At 37.1% G+C, this 17,535-nt stretch overlaps 1 protein-coding gene and 1 long non-coding RNA gene across 2 annotated transcripts in view; one reads left to right on the forward strand and one right to left on the reverse strand.

The window, feature by feature from the left end:
- PCNX4 (pecanex 4) overlaps positions 1-6,630 on the reverse strand; it is a 43,425-nt gene extending 36,795 nt beyond the window's left edge. The window contains exon 1 of the mRNA XM_060004455.1: positions 6,165-6,630. The gene's annotated coding sequence lies outside the window, so the exon portion shown is untranslated. The remainder of the gene's footprint in view (positions 1-6,164) is intronic.
- Positions 6,631-6,746: 116 nt separating this feature from the next.
- The window catches only part of LOC132420231 (uncharacterized), an 89,754-nt gene continuing 78,965 nt past the window's right edge, over positions 6,747-17,535 (forward strand). Inside the window, exon 1 of the long non-coding RNA XR_009518333.1 lies at positions 6,747-6,888. This is a non-coding gene — a long non-coding RNA (uncharacterized lncRNA). The remainder of the gene's footprint in view (positions 6,889-17,535) is intronic.

Here is a 17,535-nt window from a genome sequence, read left to right on the forward strand (position 1 = left end):
CATACCCTTTCCTTTGCCCAGGATGTCTTCTCCTTCCTTCCATAATTACTAATCTTAGTCAACTTTCAAGATTCAGTTTAATCCATACTGAAAATTTTGCAGAGCACTTAGACCAAACTATGCCTCTCTCCTATCTGTGTATCAAAAACATTGCTTGTTCATAGTACTCATCTTGTAACATGTATCAACAGAGGGCATTTCTTGTATTGTTCACCTCTTTACATGTTATCTTTTCAAATGTTTTTCTTTTCTCTGCTATTAAGTTATTTGTGGGTAAGGGCCAAATCTTGAGATACTTCTGGTTCTCCATAATATTTAGTAAAATACTGTACCTTGGCACAGAAAGGCATGTATTTAGTACATTACTGGCATAGCTTAAGTAAGATGATTAAAGTTGGAGAACATTAAATATTGTTGTTAAAAGGGAAGTTGGATGTTATTTACTGTTTTTGAAAACTTCTTCCAGCATATCCTGCCTCATTCAAAACAGTAAATCCATAAACTCTTTATTCCCAGTTTTTAAATGTTTGGAAAGTATCTTCATTTATTTTTCTTATGGACTAAATAATGGCGTCTAATGATAGTACTATTGGCTCAGAGAAGATTTTGCCTAGAGCAGTATAGTATCCCAGTAATACTGGAGCAGGATGGGCCTGAGGGAGAAACATGGCTGGGTTTCTCCCATGGAGAAGGAAATGGCTAGAGGATTTTAACATGTCAGAAGTCCAATTTTAATTTGCTCCTTGTCTTATGCTACGCTTTAATCTCCTTCATTACCAGGAAGGAGCAACTAGCTCTTACTGGGAGAGAAAAACAGGAAGAACGGCAGACACAAGAGGCAAAATAAGGCAGGAGCGATAATAAAGTGAGGGCAGATGAAAAAGTATGAAGGGTGTAAGTTCCCTCAAGAAGCCTTTAGGAGAATGGGGGAGGACACTGGGATGGCGATTTATTTTAATGGAATATAAAAAGAAAGGCTGAAGGATACAGGATTGTTTGCCCTACAGAATGTTTTTTGAAAAGGTGTCTGTGGTCAAAGAAGTTTGAGAAACTATATACCAGATTGCAATCTTGAAGAGTCACAATGGATATCAGCAGACTAAAGACTCTGAGACATCTTCAAGTTAAAAAAAAATACCACTGCAAATCTGCTTAAAATATGTCATTTGAGATTTCCAAACTTATTTGTCCTTGGAACCCATTTTTCCCTTGATATCTAATAACAGATCATGTGTGCAGTGTTTTATGGAAACTGCTTTCAGAAATATCGGCCTGGGCTTCAATCACAACCTTAAAGATTTAGGTAGGTGAAGTAGAGTTAAAAAGATATACCAGTTAAGGAGGAATGTCATGAACAAAGGTACACGAGAAAAAAAATTATGGAAATTTGATAGCAAGTACATCAGGTTGTTTTTTCTAGTATTTTAAGGATAAAAGAGGATTACATGACAGATATTGTAAATTCATTTAGGCAAAAATTATGATAAATTGGTACTGTTTGACTTAAACTTTAATTACAGATCCTGGAATACTTCAAAAATATTTTATTTGTATGAAATGACAGTTACATTTCTATAGAGAGATCTTCTAAGTCCTAATCTGGATTAGTAGCGTGAAAAAATAAAATCAGAATAATTAAAACTAACTCCCTGGGGCTTCCCTGGTGGCGCAGTGGTTGAGAGTCCGCCTGCCGATGCAGGGGACACGGGTTCGTGCCCTGGTCCGGGAAGATCCCGCATGCCGCGGAGCGGCTGGGTCCGTGAGCCATGGCCGCTGAGCCTGCGCGTCCGGAGCCTGTGCTCCGCAACGGGAGAAGCCACAGCAGTGAGAGGCCCGCGTACCACAAAAAAAAAAAAAAAAAAAACTAACTCCCTGAATGAGAATTTGGCATATGCTCTGAAAGACTGTTAAAGACAGATTGATGCATTTATATGGCTGCTACCTCCAACATGTTAAAATGAAAAATGGCTCAAGGCTTAGGGAAAAAAATTTTAAAGCTGTGAAAAGAGAAGTTAAGGGATAAAGGTGGCATCACAATAATCATTTAGGCCATATGCTTTCTTCATATGCTACTCTGAAAGCAGGCCAACAAAATAGCCATAGAAATGTTACTTTTTTTGGAATTTGAGCCACATTTCTTACCCATTATCCAAAAGGGTAGGAAACAGAGATCAATTTAGCAATGACCTAGAAAGGAGTACTTAGTTACCAAAACTTTAACTCAGTAACCATGCAATATATCAGACTGAAAATCCCTTAAAACAAAGAAAGAGATAACAAAAAGTGGCAGTTTTGGGGGATTATACTGAATTTATAGTTCTCTAAATTTGGCAAAAAGAATTCCTAGAAATAGAAGTTTTAGCAATTGCCTGATTTTGGTTAGCAAAGGTTACTTTTTTTTTTTAATCTAGCATATTGTTTTTATTGTTGGTTGATTTCATTCATTGAATCCACACATTTATTTTCTGTTCTATTACATTAGATTTTTTTTTTACGGCAAGGACACTTAACATATGATCTACCCCCTTAAATTTTCAAATGTACAATACAGTATTGTTAACTAACAACACAATGTTGTACAGTAGATCTCTAGAACTTATTTATCTTGTATAACTAAAACTTGTTAAACAGCAACTCTCCATTTATTCCTCCCCCAAGTGCCTGGCACATCATTCTACTCCCTGTTTCTAGGACTTGGATGATTTTAGATACCTCATGCAAGTGGAATCATGCAGTATTTGTCCTTCCATGATTGTCTTATTTCATTTACCATGTCTTAGGCTCATCCATGTTGTCACATATGGCAGGATTTCTTTCCTTTTCAGGGCTTACTAATATTCCATTTTATGTATATACTACATTTTCTTTATCCATTCATCAGCTGATGGACATTTGGTTTGCTTCCACTTTTTGGCTATTATGAATAATGCTTCAGTAAACATGAAAGTGCAAATATGTTGAAAGACCTTGCTTTCAATTCTTTTGGATAAATACCCAGAAGCAGAATTGCTGGATCACATGGCAGTTTTATTTTTAATTTTTTGAGGATTCCCCATACTGTTTTCAGTAGCACTGTCCTACTTCTGTGTGATGTACCATTTTGTATTCCCACCAACAGTAGGAAGCTTCCAATTTCTCCACATCCTCCCCAACACTTGTTATCTTTTGTTTTTTTATAACAGCTATCCTAACAGGTGTGAGGTGATATTGAATCCACACATATTTACTGAGCACTTCTGCACTGTACCTCAACTATAGTTTTGTTGTACTTTCAGGAAACTTATTATGTTTTAATATACTTGTCAAATTTTACTAAATCTGGCAAGATATGAAACAACTTAATTCTCAGTTACTCTGGATAGAAATCATCTGTCATCACCAGAACACATATGTGTATTTTTTAGATAGCCAAGTACTAACTGTTGAGGGTACTAATAGGAATCTACAGATGCAAAGATAGTTACCCCTGTAATTATGAAAATACTCTATGGAATCTGAACCAAATGCTATGCCATGGATTAACAGCTAGATTCTTGAAGAGTCTTTTGAAAGACATCTGGTGCTTAAAGATGAAAAATACATTTCGTGCTTTAGTTTATCGATTATGTAGTAAGCACACTCCTCCCTTACCAGTAAAAGGAAAATCTACCCAAGTGCCTAAAAAGAACAAGGACGTTAACATCTCTTTGGCTATACAAAATGGTAATTTTTTAAATTCCAGATTTTGAAGGGTCTTTCAATTTAAGAGTTTTCTGTAAATTCACAGGAATTGGTATGTAGGGAAAACTCTGACTGGATGGGAGGGGTGATTAGATAGCTCAAAGGATCTATTTATTGCAGATTATGTATTGGCAAAGCTTCCCAGGTGGAAGTTGTTGGTTCTATGATTCACACTTCCCAAATGTACAACACTAGAACATGAACTGATAGCATTCCATTACTTACAGAAAACTAAGATGGTAGGAAATAGCCAAAGGTCACATCAGAGCATCATAAATGTGCAGCACTGCCAGTAATACTTCTGCTCCTATCCCAATCTACCCTTCCCACACCTCACACATCTTAGCCATTATAAATTCAAATGGATTAATAAGCTCTTCCTTCAAAATCAAGTATCAGGCAAATGAAGTCTACCACTCACATGAATTACCAGAAATAAATCAATATATTTTACAGAAAGTAAAATTGAGAACCTGTGATATTAAGTGACTGAACCAACACATAATGTCAGCTGGAAGAATACAGAGTTTTTCAATCACACCAAGCTACTGACATATGAAAGGAAAGTTTCTTTCGTGAATTAAGAAATAGAAGGACAAATTTGGAAAAAGGGTTTTCCGAGGAAGGTGGACCTAAGAGAAATCTACAAATGTCAAAATAGGAAGCTTTTGTTAGCTAAGCCAGCATGGCCATGGCAGGTAGGACTGCTTGATAAGACATAAACACAAGTGGGGAAAGCGTCTAAAAGAAAAGGTTCTCACCATGAAGAAAGTGAAAACAACTCACAGAATGGGAGAAAATTATTGCAAAAAATATATATGTTAAGGGACTTATAACTAGAATATAGAAAAATCTCTTACAACTTAATAATGAAAAAAAAAATAATTTAAAAATGGGCAAAGGATCTGAATTTCTCCAAAGATAATATACCAATGGCCAGTATAAGCACACAAAATGATGCTCAACACAAAAAATGCACACAAAATGATACTCATTGGGGAAATGCAAACCAAAACCACAATGAGATATCACTTCAAATCCACTTGACTGGCCATCAGAAAGACGGACAATAACAAGTACTGCTGAGTTTATGGAGAAATCAGAACCCTCAAGTGATAATGTAAAATACTGCAGCTGCTTTGGAAACAGTCTAGCAGTTCCTCAAAAGGCTAAACATAGAGTTACCCTATGACCTAACAATTTCATTCCTAGGTATTTACCCAAGAGAAATGAAAACATAAGTCTACACAAAAATTTGTACATGAACATTCATAGCAGAAATATTATTAATAGCCAAAAAATGGAAACAACATAAACGGCCATCAACAGATGAAATAAAATGTAATATATCCATACAATAGAATAGTAATAGACTATAAATGACATTGAAGTACTGATGCATGCCGCAACATGAATGAACCCTGAAAACAGAATGCTAAGTGGAAGAAGCCAATCACAAAAGGCTACATATTGTATAATTCCATTTATATGAATTGTCCAGGACCAGCAAATCTATAAAGACAGAAAACAGATTAGGGTATGCCTGGGCTGGTGGATATAGTGAGGACTGGGGGCAGGGAGAGTGACTGCTAAAGGGTACAGTGCTTCTTTTGGGAGTGATGAACATGTTTTAAAATTGAATTGTATGGAATGTGAATTTTTATCTCAATAAAGTTCTTACAGAAGAAAAAGAAACAGAAAAGATCCCCAACGTGGTATTTTCTGTGGCAGTTAATAACTAGCAGGCATCTCTTTAAGTAGGAAATTTTAAAGCAATGGTCAGGTGCCCAAACAGTTAAATTACTAAAATGGCAACGTGTGAACTGGCTTTGGATGCTATGATAACGGTTTGGAAATTTGGCACAGGTGGTAGTAGACACTCAATAATATAAAGGATGGTCTTTGCCCTAAATGCAGAAATGAGCTAACAAAGGAAAAATCCACCTAATATTATACAGCTGAATAAGAGAGAAAATCAGTTCAGAGGCCTGATAAGTGACTTCTGATGGAGTAGACTTCATTGAAGTAAATGTTGGCCCTTGATAAACAGCGGGCTGTGGAGAGAGGATGCAGATCAGTGGGGAAAGAGTTGTTCCTGTTCAGGGGTCCATGATTTGACCACTATGGGGCAAAAGGGGAGATAAAAGAGAGAATGAACACAGTAGTAAGGGGCATAGTGTGTAAACTTTATTGGGATAACAAAGCCATCCCTAAACTAAGACTGAAAGGGCCATTTTCCATTTCGCAAGTGTCTCTTAGAAATAAAATGCTAAAACTCAACGGGCTAACGCTGCCTTACGAAAGAAAATTAAAATCACACCAGATTGATGCCTCTAGCGACTGAGCTCATCTCACGTCTTAAAAAGTGCAATAATCACTCTGCACAGCCTTGGAAATTAAGGCTACCAAGAAGTTCCCAGGTGGGTGTCGGGAATCTAACGTACCTCGAGTCACCTGAAGGAAGAGGCGACGCGAAGGCATCCCGGGGACTGCGTTTTTGCAGGTAAACCCGTATAGGGCGCTCCCGCCGGGAGGCTGCCTGCGGTCCGAACGCGGAGGCAGAAGAGCTGTGGCGGCCGGGGCAACCAGCTTACCGCGGTGACGTCTCGACCCGCTCCCCGTTTCCATGGCTAACGTCAACTCCAGCGGGCGCCACCCGGCGCGGAACGGAGCTCGCGTGCTCTGGGGAGGGCCGGGCGCTCCGCTCGCCCCGCCCCTTAGCCTGAGGTCGCGTCTGGGCGTCCAGCCTCCGGCCCACCAGGCGAGGCCGAGGGCAGGGAGAGGCGCGCTTCGTCCGCTCCCAGCCCCGGGCCAACGCTCGCCTGGCCGAAAACCTTGGGAGTCGCTTGGGTTCCAGCCTCGCCTTGGGCCCAGACGCGGCGCCAGGGTTCGCAGCGTTAGGGTTCGCAGCGTCAGGGTTCACAGCGTCGGCCCTGAACTTTCACCCGCGTCGCGCCCTTACGCAAGAGCGTCGTTGCCCTGGTGACGTGACGTTCCTCTGGGGTAGTGCTCTCTGGTGGGTAGAGGCGCGGCCGCCATTTTTAGAGCGTGAGGTGCCCAGTGATCCGATTGACGAGTCCCGGCGTAGTGCGACTCCAGCCGCTCAGGGTTCTGCGACGTACATTAACCACAGCCGCACTTTGGCCGTCACCACCCAACACACCGACGGTAATAAATGCTTTTAAGTGATACTTCATACATATACGTGTTCGCTGTCGCCCCTTTATTGCATTTTCCCCCCCATGATTGGATTTGTGACTGTATTTTAAATACTAGGAACCAAAATACCCATAAGTGAAACATGCCACTAAAGTATCTGTTTATTAATAAAATAAGGCAAAGTTACCGTGTTCCATCAAAAACAAAACAAAACAAAAAAACTGGCAGACTATTATTGTGGTATTAATTTCAGGGCCGGGAATCTTTACAGGGTGCCCGCGAAGTCCCCAGTTTTGCTAGTTTAAAAATTAAATGCATGCCCATCACCCACTGCCTCCATTTTCCACCAAGTTTCATTGCTTCTCCAAGTTCTGGACACCTTCCAAGTTGCTAGTTGGGAGCCCAGGAGGCGGCCCCTGAGATCTTTAAATTGGTCTCTGACGATTTAGAGGTACGTGTACCGGAACGTTGAAGCCAATTGGTCGGTATCAAGGTACCCGAGTTTTCCCACGTGATTGATAACCTAGCAGTTCTGCATACACGAGACTTCTGATTGGCTTGAGGACCGTCTTTAGATAAGGATCTCCTTATCTAAAAACTATGAATGCGCCCTTTTTTGTTTCTTTTGTGGCTTTACTGAAAATGATGGCTTAGTTCTTAAGCACTTAGGTTTTCAGGCCATAATGGGGAAAACCTTTTGGTATTAATCAAAGGAAAGCCAAGGCTTATAAAAAAAGAAGATATAAATCTATCTAGAGGAAAAATGTAGTTTGTTTAAAGCATATGGAAGAAAACCCTGGGCGCCATCCATGACAATGAGGTACATATATACTTGCTTTCGACGATACAATTTGCAGATAGGACTTTTCCTAGTTTGATGTGAAGAGGAAGTGTGTATTTGGTTCATCCCTAATGTTTTCCAGTCTTTTGGGGAACCTCAGTCCTCATGGGTCACGGTACCACATTAAGCATCTTTGAAGCATCAGCTACCGCTAGGAAGTCAATATAGAGTGGTTGAGAGTAGAAGCTCTGGGGTCTGGAAGCCTGAGTTAGAACTACTGGGGCCTGGGCAGGCCACCCCAAAATATTCCACAGTGGCATATTGATTATTTTGAATTAAAGTTACTTAAGGAATAGCGGATGCAAGAGGGTCCTTTGAACCTCCTTTCAGTCTCCCTGAAACCAAGGAGCTCCTATGTGAAAGTTACCCTCTCTGTACCCTCCCAGTATTCTACATTTTTAAAAAAGTTGAAATCACAGTATTGGAATTGAATGCCAAGATTTGGATATTAGTGGCTGCAAAGAAAAGCATCAGGAGAGAAGACGAAAGGGACTATAAAATGATTGATTTCTTACATGGCTTGTTGAAATTCATCTCATTGCATTTATATCACAGATCGTGATATGCATGTAAATGTATACAAAGGCCAAGTGAATGGGCATGTGATGGGTAGAAATTTTAGTATGTTCCAGCATATTCACAGGCACTTGAGTTGGGTGACATTGGGTTATGAGGATATTAAAGACAGGGAGTGACCACTTGTTAATTGTAAAGTTTCATACTGAAGCTTCCTTTATTATAGAAAATATCTCATACCACACAAACATTCATAAGTAGAACAAATAATGTATAATATAATCATAGCTTTGCCATTAATTGGTTTTAAGCTTTGTTATAAAAGACAATATATTTTAAATTACAGTTCTGAAAATCTTATAGTAATTCCTGTAGGGTGAAAGGATAGAGTTTCTCAGGTTTTGATTTTGATGAAGAAATTTGAATTTTATTGTGTAGCTTTTAAATTTAATTATTTCACATCAGTAACTCCACAGATTAGATTTTTAATTCTAGAGGTGGTTCAATTAATATTGTTTTAGAAAGTTATCACCACTGGAACTTACTTTACATAGTCATTTAAAAAGGAACACAAAATTATTAGTAGCCTGGAAATCACTAAATTGCAGTATTTAAAAGGCTAAAGTTTCATTTTTTAAAGTTATGTTACATTTTGTAAAAGTTTGTGAATATAACTTCACTGAAAGATCAAATTTTAAGCGTAACCAAACTCTGTAAATATCCCCAGGCATATTTACAATTTCACTCTTTACAAAAATTAAGTTACATGCAGATCTGAATTAATAACAATGATTCCCCTTTATTTTGGCATATATAAATAAGAGTTGACTCTGCAGATTTCATAGTCTTTATCCCCAGTGTCCTGTATTAAGTTTGGAACATCAGTTAACCTCTTCTGTTGACAATGTTACCAAGAAAAAGATGTCTTATTATTAGTAACATTAATTTCTAATGCTAGAACTGAAGTTAGTAACCTCAAGTGGGTGTCCTTTTCCTGGCATTTGCCTGCTAACTTCTTTGTTTATAAGTGTACCAATTGTTTAGAATTGTGTGAACATTATTTTCACTTTCCTATGGAATGAATATATAAGGAAATGCAGTAAACAGTTTGCCTGATAAAATTTCTGTTTGAAGTTGTAATTAAATAAGAATGTGGCGGTGGGGGAGGGTTAGGTGTAATTTGCCTAAAGGTAGAAGAAAGCTTATATACCCTCTCATAATGTCTCCAGACTCATGATACTATTGCTGTTGAATGGAAAAGTCCACACTGGTTAGAATTACTTCCTAGAGCTTGCATTGTGATGCCCTCTTCAGGTTAATATATTTAAAAACATGAAAATTGGAGGTTACTCACAGATAAATAATTTAGGGGATATGAAACCACATTTGGCAAATAAAATTATACAAAAAATATAAATAACAACAACAATATCAACAATAACCAGCTTTGGTGGGATAGCAGTTTAGAGGTACGTTTTGAAACTTAGCTTGGCTCCATCTAGAAATTTTAAATGCAATTCTCTTTGACAGAGAAATTTTATCTCTAGAAACATACCTTACAGATACCCTCCTTTACAGATATCTCACCTAAGTAGGTAGCAATATTTGTACAAAAATGTACTTAAAACATTTGCAATAGCAAAATGCAAAACATTCTTAAATAGGGAACAGTTTTAAATAAATTAATTTAAAAAGGATGTACACCTACATGTACTGCTATGCAAGCATGTCCAACTTAAGTATGAAATTTTTAAATTACACTACAGTTTGTATAGTATGATCTTATGTAAAAACTAGATGTATACATGAGCGTGGTTTGTATAAACTTATCTTTAATGGACACATAGGAAACTATGATATAATTCAACCTCTGAAGAGGTAAACTGGGGGTTTTTTTGGTTTTTTTTTTTTGCGGTATGCGGGCCTCTCACTGTTGTGGCCTCTCCCGTTGCGGAGCACAGGCTCCGGACGCGCAGGCTCAGCGGCCACGGCTCACGGGCCTAGCCGCTCCGCGGCATGTGAGATCTTCCCGAACTGGGGCATGAACCCGTGTCCCCCTGCATCGGCAGGCGGACTCTCAACTACTGCACCACTAGGGAAGCCCATCTGGGGTTTTATAGGAAGGGGACTTTTACTTTTTACCTTTACTCTTACACTGGTAATTTATTTTTAGCAATCAATATGTATTGCGTTTATAATCTTTAAATCGTAAAATAGCCAACAAACAAAAATAAGTTGACAATCAAAAACACCCCCCCTACCCTTCCCCAAACTCCACCAAGCTGCTGTATAACCAGAAAACTGGCACAGTGGATTTTTGTTTTTATAATAATACTTGTAATCCAGAAAATAATTTGAAAAATGTAGTTGCTAGTTTCTGTGAATAAATGATTACAGTATTGATGCTTTCATAGGGAGAAAAATGCTATTTTTTAGTGTTATATTACAGTTAAAAGTTACAATAAGTCATTTGGTATACTGGTAAGTTGTGAGCTCTGATCATCAGAGACTGCTTAAAATCTTGACCACTTCAGAGTTACATCGATAGGAATCCTTAAAGTTAGTTCATTTTATGCTAAATGAGAACATTTACTGAATTTATGTATACATTCTCAAAATTATTAGGGTTTCTTTCTAATGCTGGGTATAAAATCCTAATTTTAGTATATGTGTAAAATATACACAGATTAGTGTATTCATACACATATATACATAAAATATACATATCAAAAGTATCTGTTATATATAACATATAAAATAAAATACATGATAATCCTGTTTTATTGAACCAGCAATGACTAGGTATTAATGGAAAAAATTTTCATACGTGGTTTGTCTTTAGCAATATAATTTTAAAGCACAACAATTTTTAATAAAATTTATGCTAGTAATTTAAAAAAAATTTGCCAGAGGTGCTTTTTAGGCTCTTGGTTTAAACGAAAACCAGTGTATAGAAATGAATATCGGAACAATCATTAATCCTACTGCATTAAAAAAACTCTGTCTATAAATTTCAAGCCAGTAACATTCATGTTTTTACATAGAAATTTTCCTCCTAAAAGACTTTGTAATTAGTGGAAAATGTATATACCAGTAAAGAGCAGCGTGCAAGAAAGAGATGCATTTACTTGTAGAAATAACCATATGTTAAGAAACAATGAGGGTTTCCCTGGTGGCAGAGTGGTTGAGAGTCCGCCTGCCGATGCAGGGGGACACGGGTTCGTGGCCCGGTCCAGGAAGATCCCACATGCTGCGGAGCGGCTAGGTCCGTGAGCCATGGCCTCTGAGCCTGCGCATCTGGAGCCTGTGCTCCGCAACGGGAGAGGCCACAACAGTGAGAGGCCCATGTACCGCAAAAAAAAAAAAAGAAACAATGAATCATTTTTGTTTGTGTTTTTTATATAAAACTTGTCTGTGGATTCTTTTTTCCCTGTGAATTTTTTCCCTTATAACTTTTTCTCCTGGCAACAATAATGAATAAAATTTTAGAGATAAGCTTTATTTTAAGGGCATAAGGGCATATATGCCCTTCCTAACACATGTAATACCAAACAAATACTCATACTCTCTACTGAAAAAATCAAATGAAACTCCCCCCATCTCCGCCAAATGGCCCAGTTAGAGTACAGTCGTACACTCTGAATTCTACAATCCAGTATCCCTGGGCAACTTGTTCTTGTATCATTGATATGCCCAAATGTACGCTGGGCTAGAACATTGGGCTATGAAAACCTAAAACTTACATTTACTCTATAAAAAGACTTCCTTTGTTCATCTATGTCTCTTTCCCCCACTATACATTTTCTTTAAAACTATAATACATCATAAAAATACAAAGTTGAATATGATGTGGATTCTTCCGGAAATAAAATTTATTCCTTTTTCTCCTGATTCTCCTGATGCACGTAGTGAATAGTGTTTGCCTTATTAGACAATGAACAGTCGTTAAGAACAATGAGGAGGGCACTGAGCTGTTTTTCCCCTCCTTTCGATTATAACCCCAACATCCCATCCATTACTGCCTCCTCCCAAAGAGAATGACTCCTTCTATTCAGAAATAAAAGCAGCTCTACCTGACAACATTCTGAAATACTTTGCCCACTTTTCTTTTCATAACCTCCATTTACTAGACCGGTATTTTCCTCTCTCCTTATCGAAGCATGAACTCAACAACTGCTTTCTTCTTCCATGTTGGATAAATGGATGTGGGAACTTTATTGCAGATTAAAATAGTGGAAAATTAAGAAAACAGTGCTCTTAGTGTGAAGGGCAAGGCCAATGATTTTCATAGAACTATAGAAAGCATATTTAATCAGAAATAATGAGATCTGAATTATAATTCACTCTCTGCAAGAAACTCAATAATTTGACATTGAACAAGTCAAACTCTCTGGACTTCACTTTCCTCCTTTTAAGAGATTGGGCTACATCTCATAAATTTCCATTTAATTCTGTATTTTTGCTTTTGTATTATTTTCGTGTTAAACATCTCATGGTATGGGTGGAAATAAAGACAGGCTATAACATTTTTGTGTGTTCAAAATTTTTAAGGTGTATGAGTTTTCTAAATAACAATCTTTTAACAAAAGATTGAGCCTTATTTATTGTCGGGCAGACCTAAACAAACATGATTATCATTGGAAAGCTAAACTCTGCTAACTTCAGTATTGACCACTTTTTCCTGGGACAGTGATTTCTGTCAATGTTAACAGCGGGTAATGTGTCACCTTAATCAGAATTCACTAAGTGCCAACAGTTTACTTTCTGAGGAATCTCTGTTTAAGGTCAATTAAATAAAAATGTCAAAGCCAGTGTTGTTAAGATTTTTGCCACATAAGAGTCAAATTATTTTATGTTTAGCCTTTTTGATTAAAAGTAGTGGTCAAAAGATGTTGAAACCCTCAAAGGTGATTTTGAAGATAGAGAAGTGCTGGAGCTACCCAGGCAGCAACCAGAAACAGTTAGGAAAAATGTACTAAATGCTTCATTCTTTCTCTAGGCTGCATTGCAAATTACATTTAATATTTCAGGCTTGTTGCATTTTAAAATAAAGCCTCCAACTAAGCAATTTTCAAGACAGTCAAAAGATATTGCTTAAAATTTTCCTTTTGCTATAGAAGTGAAAAGAGTGATTGTCTATGTTGATTAGCTTGAAGATTGCTTTGGGAAGAATTTGACAGTTCTAGTAATATTCCCATTATAATTTACAATCTATGAAGAAGACTTGAATACTACATTAAACATTAGGATAGTTAAAGCTTCCTTTTTATCTGATAATTTTATTCTACTACTTTAACATAAAGAGGGGATCTTTGTAATGTGTATTTTTAATGCATATATACTTTATTTGTATCATGATTCTTTAAAATTATTCTCAATTAGATCAAATAGAAAATAAATATATAGCGTAATAAATATACCAGAATATTTATTGTTACCTACTATGTACAGATCCTTTTTTTGTGCTAGTCAGTTTGGCAGATACAAAGATGAAAAGAAACATTTAATGTCAAAGGACTCAACAGTTTAATCAATAGAAAATTCATAAGAAAAAAGAACAAAGAAAACAGAGCCAGTTATACTTCAGTTATGATAAGTAGAGTATGGCTGATACTATTTTATTTGCTTATACATAAATGCTAAATAGGAGATGTATCTACCTAATACCATAAACTATGCAAGTTAGGAAAGTGGTCCCACAGTAATATTTTATGTTTAGAAAGAAAGGTTATAATTGAGTGGAATTATATTACACTTGGAAATGTATAGGAAAATGTGTAAATGCCAAGAAGACCTACATATTGTCATTCTTTTATGGACCTCCTGATTTGAAGGCCAAATTTTTAACTGTGTTAAAATAAATAGTTTAAACCAGTCCAAAATGCACTGGTTCTCTTAAATTAGCAAACGAAATAAGATTCAGTGATAGTTAGGATTCAGTTAAATGGCATTCTCATTTATTCATTCATGAATTCTATTAGTAAACATGTGTGTTTGCTAGGTGATAAGCAATCTGTTAGAGAATTAGTGATACGAAGAAGGATAACGGTACCTCCCATCACAGCTCCTTCTGGTGAGAGTGCTGGGGTAATACAAATCTATATGATTCCTTTGTTAAAAAAAAAATTAGTGATATTTACCAAAAACTCTGTAAAAAAGTGCATATCTTTTAGCTGATTAATACCTTCCTATGGAAAGTATTCAACAGAAGAAAAAGGATTTATACGTGTATGTGTTTATTGCATATTTTTAATGGTGTAAAAGTGGAAGCAATTTGAATGTTCAGAGGTATGATTAAGAAAATATTTCCCTTTAGTTGAATATAATTCAAATATTAAAATGATAATTACGTTGGGTTTCTAATATCATGGAAAATGCTTAGATTTATAATGTGGAAAAACCCAAAAAATATATAAAGTATAATTCTGTAAAAATATACAAGTGAGAAAGCATTTAGATTTTAGAAAATGATAGTTGTATTAGCATGGTGGTGTTTTAGACAATCATTTCAGTGTTGTTTTGGAAGCACTATATGTTATTTAAAAATAATTAATTTTTTTATGTTTAAAAGTATTCCCAAGCTGGAACCCTCATGCACTGCTGATGAGAATATGAAATGGTGCAAATGCTGTGGAAAATGATATGGTGGTTCCTCAAAAAAATTAAACTTGGAATTTGATTCAGAAATTCTAGTTCTGGGTATATACCAAAAGAATTGAAAACAGGGACTTGAACAGATTTTTTTTTTTTTTTTTTTTTTTTTTTTTTTTGCGGTACGTGGGCCTCTCACTGCTGTGGCCTCTCCCGCTGCGGAGCACAGGCTCCGGACGCGCAAGCTCAGCGGCCACGGCTCACGGGCCCAGCAGCTCCGCGGCATATGGAATCCTCCCGGACCAGGGCACGAACCCGCGTCCCCTGCATCGGCAGGCGGACTCTCAACCACTGCACCACCAGGGAAGCTCGAACAGATATTTTTACACCAATGTTCATAGCAGCATTATTCACAATATCCAAAAGGGGGAAACAAACCTTGTCTGTCGACAGGCGAATGGATAAGCAAAATATGGTATATACTTACGATGGAATATTATTACAATGGAATATCAGTTTTGCAAGGTGAAAAGAGGTCTAGAGATAGATGGCTGTGCAACAGTGTACTTAATGCCACTGGACTGTACAATTAAAGGTGGTTCAGATGGTAAATTTTATGTATCTTTTACCACAATTAAAAAATAAAAAAGTTAAAATGGTAAATTTTATGTTCTATATTTTACTACAATGATCACAAAGTTATGGATGGATTTCTAGATATGTATCAGAAGTTGTAAAAAGGGCCAGTTAATAGATTTAAGAGTACAAGACAATGAAAAAATGAAATGCATAAAGCAGTTGGAAAAAGAATTTTTAAAATGAACATCCCCAAATTCTGTTCTCTGTTATGCTCAAATTAGTATTTTGACATCTGTCCTACTAGCGCATGTATGTTGGTAGTTTAAAGAAATGTAATTGTGAGACCAAGATGAGCTTTTAATGCTCAGTCACAATTAGAGGTGAAAGAGATGCTTGTGTTAAGAGGTGAGAGGGCTTCCCAGGTGGCGCAGTGGTTGAGAGTCTGCCTGCCGATGCAGGGGACATGGGTTCGTGCCCCAGTCCAGGAAGATCCCACATGCCGCGGAGCGGCTAGGCCTGTGAGCCATGGCCGCTGAGCCTGCGCGTCTGGAGCCTGTGCTCCGCGACGGAAGAGGCCACAACAGTGAGAGGCCCACGTACCGCGAAAAAAAAAAAAAGGGGTGAGAAAACAGGGGTCCAGAGAAGTTAAGATTATATTGATAGGTAATGACAGAAATGACTACAATGGGTCCCTTCACGGTTTTTTTTTTCATTTTTATTTATTTATTTTTTATTTTATTTATTTTATTTAATTTTTTAACGTCTTTATTGCTTTACAATGGTGTGTTAGTTTCTGCAGTATAACAAAGTGAATCAGCTATACATTTACATATATCCCCATATCTCCTCCCTCTTTTTTTAAATTTTTAAATTTAATTTTATTTTTTATACAGCAGGGCCTTATTAGTCATCAATTCTATACACATCAGTGTATACATGTCAATCCCAATCACCCAATTCATCACACCACCACCACCACCACCACCACCACTTTCCCCCCTTGGTGTCCATACGTTTCTTCTCTACATCTGTGTCTCAATTTCTGCCCTGCAAAGAGGTTCATCTGTACCATTTTTCTAGGTTCCACATATATGCGTTAATATACGATATTTGTTTTTCTCTTTCTGACTTACTTCGCTCTGTGTGACAGTCTCTAGATCCATCCATGTCTCAACAAATTACCGAATTTCATTCCTTTTATGGCTGAGTAATATTCCATTGTATATATGTACCACATCTTCTTTATCCATTCATTTGTCGATGGGCATTTAGGTTGCTTCCATGACCTGGCTATTGTAAATAATGCTGCAATAAAATTGGGGTGCATGTGTCTTTTTGAATTATGGTTTTCTCTGGGTATATGCCCAGTAGTGTGATTGCTGGATCATATGGTAATTCTATTTTTAGTTTTTTAAGGAACCTCCATACTGTTCTCCATAGTGGCTGTATCAATTTACATTCCCACCAACAGTGCAAGAGGGTTCCCTTTTCTCCACACCTTCTCCAGCATTTGTTGTTTGTAGATTTTCTGATGATGCCCATTCTAACTGGTGTGAGGTGATACCTCATTGTAGTTTTGATTTGCATTTCTCTAATAATTAGTGGTGTTAAGCAACTTTTCATGTGCTTCTTGGCCATCTGTATGTCTTCTTTGGAGAAATGTCTATTTAGGTCTTCTGCCCATTTTTGGATTGGGTTGTTTGTTTTTTTAAAATTGAGCTGCATGAGCTGTTTATATATTTTGGAGATTAATCCTTTGTTGATTTGTTTGCAAATACTTTCTCCCATTCTGAGGGTTGTCTTTTCATCTTGTTTATGGTTTCCTTTGCTGTGCAAAAGCTTTGAAGTTTCATTAGGTCCCATTTGTTTATTTTTGTTTTTACTTCCATTACTCTAGGAGGTGGATCAAAAAAGATCTTGCTGTGATTTATGTCAAAGAGTGTTCTTCCTATGTTTTCCTCTAAGAGTTTTATAGTGTCCAGTCTTACACTTAGGTCTCAAATCCATTTTGAGTTTATTTTTATATATGGTGTTAGGAAGTGTTTTCATTTCATTCTTTTACATGTAGCTGTCCAGCTTTCCCAGTACCACTTATTGAAGAGACTGTCTTTTCTCCATTGTATATCCTT

The sequence above is a fragment of the Delphinus delphis genome, chromosome 2, assembly GCF_949987515.2.
Source record: "Delphinus delphis chromosome 2, mDelDel1.2, whole genome shotgun sequence".
NCBI lineage: Eukaryota > Metazoa > Chordata > Mammalia > Artiodactyla > Delphinidae > Delphinus > Delphinus delphis.